Consider the following 6,000-nt stretch of genomic DNA (forward strand, 5'->3'; position numbering starts at 1 on the left):
GGTTAAGCCTTTGACGGATTTGACCAAGAAGGGTTCTGATGTGACGAATTGGTCTCCTGCGGCCGTGGAGGCCTTTCAGGAGCTGAAACGTTGGTTTTCTTCGGCTCCTGTCTTGCGCCAGCCTGATGTCTCTCTTCCCTTTCAGGTCGAGGTTGATGCTTCCGAGATTGGAGCAGGGGCTGTTTTGTCAGTGATCAGTGTCAGGCCTCAAGGCGGCACAAGTACAAAACCATTTTTGGTTATCGCTTCTTGGCCTCATGGCTATGATCGTCGCCGCCGCTCAAGATCAAGTGTAGTATCTGTTCTTATCAGTTTAATATCTGATACGTCCCCTATTTGGGGACCATATATTAAATGGATTTTTAGAACAGGGAGATGGAAAAAGAGCTTGCTCTGTCCACTCCACGCATTGACCCGTTATTGCAGTATCTCCGGGAACGGTGCACTCCTTCTCTGATCCGGATTGAATTGAAATCAGCACACGTTGTGTTTTGACCCATTATGTGAATTCTTTTCAGGGTCAAAGTTGCACATTTCAGATGCCAAATGCATTTTGCTAGATTTAACTTGACCAATTGCAACATTTTGTGCGCGCATTGTTTGCACCTATGAATGTCAAGCATTGTATTGCATTCTATATGGAATCTATCAATCAATCAATCTCTCTTTACTGGTTGCAACCCGTGTGTGAAGCTGTGGACACGTATTTGGCCTTTGTTACAGTGTTGCAAATATATCGTCTGCAAAGTTAGGCCCTCACGTGTCACAATGGGCTGGAACCCTCGCGTGTCACAATGGGCTGGAACCCTCACGTGTCACAATGGGCTGGAACCCTCACGTGTCACAATGGGCTGGAACCCTCACGTGTCACAATGGGCTGGAACCCTCACGTGTCACAATGGACTGGAACCCTCACGTGTCACAATGGATCCTTGGCCTATAAAAAGCAGCGCGGTGGCAGTCAACCTCAGTCTGCTGCTGGAGCAGCGGTGGGTAGCATGGTGGTAGATAGGCAGCAGGGTCTATACCCGGCATCAGGAGAGCTGAGGGAAGACAGCTGCTCGCTTGTTTGTTTTTTGAATTTCCCTCTTGCATGCCTCCTCCTGGCACTCAGTAGGGCACATAAGAACAAAGAGGGGGGAGGAGGGTTACAATAGGTGGGGTTATGCAGATTAAAAACCGAGTGGCTCACAGCTTTTACAGCTTGAACAAACGGCTGAACGGCCATTGTGAAGGCGTCCGGTTTGCTAAAATGTCCTCCTCAGGGCAATCTTTTGCTCCGTCTCCCCAAAGGGTATCAGTGTTAGGCCTTGGTGCGGCACAAGTGCAGAATGATTTCTGGTTATTGCTTCTTGGCTTTCCGGCTAGGATGAAGGATCAGTGTCAGGCCTCATGGCAGCACAAGTACAAAACCATTTTTGGTTATCGCTTCTTGGCCTCATGGCTATGATCGTCGCCGCCGCTCAAGATCAAGTGTAGTATCTGTTCTTATCAGTTTAATATCTGATACGTCCCCTATTTGGGGACCATATTTTAAATGGATTTTTAGAACAGGGAGATGGAAAAAGAGCTTGCTCTGTCCACTCCACGCATTGACCCGTTATTGCAGTATCTCCGGGAACGGTGCACTCCTTCTCTGATCCGGATTGAATTGAAATCAGCACACGTTGTGTTTTAATCCATTATGTGAATTCTTTTCAGGGTCAAAGTTGCACATTTCAGATGCCAAATGCATTTTGCTAGATTTAACTTGACCAATTGCAACATTTTGTGCGCGCATTGTTTGCACCTATGAATGTCAAGCATTGTATTGCATGACCCTGGTATTGTCGAAGTCTCTAGGGAAAGAGGGAGATACATCCCGCTGACAATCTTACAGTCCCTTACCTTTTTTCCCCAGCGCGACCACCCGAACCCATTCTCCCAATTAAGACAGAGACAAAGTTTCTTTGGAATTATGAAGGCCACAGCAGCCTGTTTATTAAACAAAAAACAGTTAACAATTAATGTAAAGCATACATTTCAAAAACTAGGGGAAGTCCTTGGAGCCCAAAAGAATCTGGTGATTTTTAACCATACCGCGAACATAACTCAGACCATATTTTACTCCCAGCCGTTGTAAGCCTGGCTCGGGAGCACCAAAAACCCCACAAGAGGGTTCACTGTTCGCGGTAAAAACGTGAGATCCGACCACCCCTGCCGGAACTCCCCACCACCAATCACCAGATCCGAAACATAATAAACTTCAAAACAGAGGAGCCATATACCTATGGACCCCCCAAACCAATTTCCTCCAACTCCAAGGACTCCCCCCAACCGCCACAACGAAAGGCCTTTGAACACCTTAAAGGCCCGAGACCCCACCCGACCGAAGAGCTATGGCCTTCTCGATGCCCTCCTGCAACCCGAGAGCCCAAAAATCAATACCGACAGCATTCAAATGAACGCCGTCCGCCAACCAATACTCCCCCCGTCCTGATTCTAGTTCAAAATGTCTGACCGCCGCGCCCCCATTCCTAACCACAAAGGCAGACACCGCCCTGTTCACCTTTATGCGGGCCTTATCAATTTTTTGCAAAGACCGCATTCCCGAAAAGGTCGGACCCCGAGATCGTTACCCCCCACGTGCAGAACCAAAACATCAGGGGCTCTGTCCAGTCTCACGCTGTTCTGGATCTCCCACAACACGCGATTCCAGGCCATACCCCGAAAACCAAGCCACCGGATGACTGCAACGCTCCGATCAAAGCCAAGTTGCCTGCCCTCCGTCCGAACGTCGGCTCGCAGAGCTCCCCAGTGCACGTACGAGTGTCCAAGAATCCACACCAATAAACCTTGGTGACCTGGAAAACAAAATACAAACTTAACAACTTTCACCTACTGCAGCAAAAAGCTCCCTCAGGCCTATAAGACCACTTCTACCACCCCTTGTGGCCGCACGTAACTCCTAAAGCGGTTGGAGCGCCACCTACCGATCCTACGAATGGCGGAATCCCCCAATCCCCCAATTGCAGCTTCAGTTGCGGCTCCTATCCGGAAGGAGTGAGGGGCGAAGCAAGCCCCGTCCAAACCCACCGAGGAAATTGCCTTTTTGAAAACCGCCGTGAACTGGTATCGAGACAAACAGGAACCATCCTGGTGACATAACAAAACCCCATCCCGCCTAGGCTGCAGGCCCCAAAAGATGCTAAGGCAAGAGACTGGACACATAACGGACCCCGCAACTGAGCCCACCACAATCCTGCTGCCACGCCCCTCCTGATCCGACTTTGACCGTCGCGACCATAACTCCACCTGGCCTTCAGCCAACAATACGTCCCTGGCCAATAAACCCCCCGGCCCTTTTTTGTTTGGTGCCACCAACTCTCCCACTCTAAAGGCCCCAAAAAAGGCCAATGAAAACGCCAGCCGAAATAAACAAAGCTCAAAAAACGAAGAACACAGCGAAGACAATGCTTCGCCCAATTTTTCCAAAACGTTAAAAGACACCGGCCGCCTTGAATCTGTACCTCTGGGCCGCCGCCTAAAACCTTTTACGGCCCTCTGCACCAAAAAGGACTTGGTGATATCTTCCTGACACCGCAATTTGCAACCAAAGGCCAGAGCCGCCATGACTCTTGACACTTTTGCAGGAGACCAACCCGCTGATGCCCCCCGGCTTAACCATGACAACAGAATCCCGATCTGATCCTGGTGGTTCCACCCACCAGATGCCGCCGCTAGCAAAACCTCCCACTCCCGCCAAATTGCCTGATAGGCCTCCCAGGTTCTGGGAGCCAACGACGCCTTAATCAATGCCTGAGCGTCCCGGACACCGCTAGCCAAAGTTCTGGAGGGCACTCCAAACCGACCATCTCCGCCTCCGGGGCCAATGACTGAAAGCGATCGAACTGTAAACGAGAAAGAGAGTCAGCGATAGAGTTATGAACTCCAGGCACATGTGACGCTGTAACGTGCGCATTTAAAGTCAAACACAACAGCACCAAACGCCGTAACACGCAAACCACTGGCGGCGATGATGCAGACAAACTATTAATCGCGCACACCACCCCCATGTTATCGCAGTGAAAACGAACGCGCCTGTTCCGAAAATTATCTTGCCACAAGTGCACAGATACCAAAATAGGGAAAATCTCCAAGAGAGCAATGTTACGAACTAGACCGGTAGAAATCCAACTCGCAGGCCACTTTGCCGCGCACCATTGCCCTTGAAAATATGCTCCAAAACCCGAACCTCCGGCTGCATCAGTGAATAATTCCAACGACTCGTTATCAATCACGCCCGACATAAACAACGATCTACCGTTATATGACTTCAGGAACTCACTCCACACTGCCAAATCCTCCTTGTGCTCAGCTGATAACCGCACAAAATGGTGAGGAGCCTTAACTCCAGCCGTAGCGCTAGCCATCCTTCTAGAAAAAACTCGCCCCATTGGCATGACTCGACAAGCGAAATTAAGTTTCCCGAGCAGTGATTGCAGGTCCCGCAACGGCAACTTACGCAGGCGACCAGTCCGCACAACATCTTCCCGCAGGCCCGTCAATTTGTCCTCAGGCAAACGAAACTCCCACCGCACGGTATCAATGACTATGCCTAAGAAACACAAGCACGTACTCGGGCCTTCCGTCTTGCCAGGGGCCAGCGGGACCCCGAACCGCAAAGCCACCCATTCAATCGCACTCAAAATCCTTGCACAGCAATCGGACCCCGCCGGGCCGATGCACAAAAAATCGTCTAGGTAGTGTAGGACCGCATCACAACCAGACACGTCCCGTACCACCCACTCCAAAAATGAACTAAACGCCTCGAACAGAGCACAAGACAGCGAACAACCCATGGGTAACCATCTGTCAACAAAAAATTTTTCCTCCCAAAAACGTCCAAGAAGCCTAACGCTAGACGGATGAACCGGCAACAAACGAAAAGCGGATTCTATGTCCGTCTTTGCCAGCAGGGCGCCCTTTCCGCATCTCTGCACCCAAGCAACCGCTTCATCAAACGATGCGTAAACCACCGAGCACAACTCAGGATCTATGCCGTCGTTCACCGACCTGCCCTTAGGATACGACAGGTGTTGAATAAGGCGAAATTTACCCGCTTCCCTCTTAGGGACCACCCCCTGAGGGGAAACAACTAAGTCCTCAAACGGAGCGTGATCAAAAGGGCCAGCCATGCGGCCTAAAGCCACCTCCTTACGTAACTTCTCTAACACAACCTCAGAGTTTAACAAGGCTGAATGCAAATTTTTCCTAACGACGGGAACCACAAAAGGAGGTGCCGGAATAACAAAACCTTCCGTAAAACCGGACAATAACAGTGCCGCCTTTTCCTTATCCGGGTACCTACTTAGATATGGGACCATCCTTTCCACCATCACCGGAGTCTCCCCCATGGGAATTACCTGAACCCGATTTTGCCTTGCCCTTCTTAGAGCATTTCGCGGCTCCGTGGGAGGAACCACTACAGTGGGAGCACAAATGTTTAAATCTACAATTGCTTCCAAATTTGCACTGTCCCTCATTAAATTGCCAGCAGACGCCCAACTTCTGTCCGCCTGCCTGACCGGCGTTGCCTGAGGAGCTCCCTGCACCGGACTGAGATCCATGGCCGGACCCACCGGCCCCCCCTTGAAAGGGATGGCCGAACCTGTACTGCGCCATCACGCGCAACCAGAGACCAATATCTTTCTGGTCCCACCTAATGGCCGGCCGAACAGCTTTTCTCTGCCTAAACTGCTCATCGTACCTCAGCCACGCCTGACCGCCATACACCCTATGAGCCTCGCTGATGGAGTCCATGTAGCAAAATAGCCCCGAGCAATTCTCCGGAGCCTTCTCACCAATAACACTGGCTAAAATGGCAAACGCCTGAAGCCAATTAGCAAACGTCTGGGGAATCAAACGCCAACGCCGTTTTTCTTCCTCCTCCTTTTTTAAATCCTCCTTCTTCCCCTTGTCAATGTTAAAATTCTCTAGGGGGAGCAGTGAAAAAATCTC

General features: G+C 50.5%; 2 pseudogenes; both read left to right on the top strand.

Moving 5' to 3' along the window:
• The first annotated feature begins 241 nt into the window (after nucleotides 1-241).
• Nucleotides 242-451, top strand: LOC143777561 (U2 spliceosomal RNA; annotated as a pseudogene).
• Nucleotides 452-1,424: 973 nt separating this feature from the next.
• LOC143777573 (U2 spliceosomal RNA) lies at nucleotides 1,425-1,634 on the top strand (annotated as a pseudogene).
• Nucleotides 1,635-6,000: the final 4,366 nt, after the last annotated feature.

This window comes from Ranitomeya variabilis, chromosome 5 (assembly GCF_051348905.1).
Source record: "Ranitomeya variabilis isolate aRanVar5 chromosome 5, aRanVar5.hap1, whole genome shotgun sequence".
Classification (NCBI taxonomy): Eukaryota; Metazoa; Chordata; class Amphibia; order Anura; family Dendrobatidae; genus Ranitomeya; species Ranitomeya variabilis.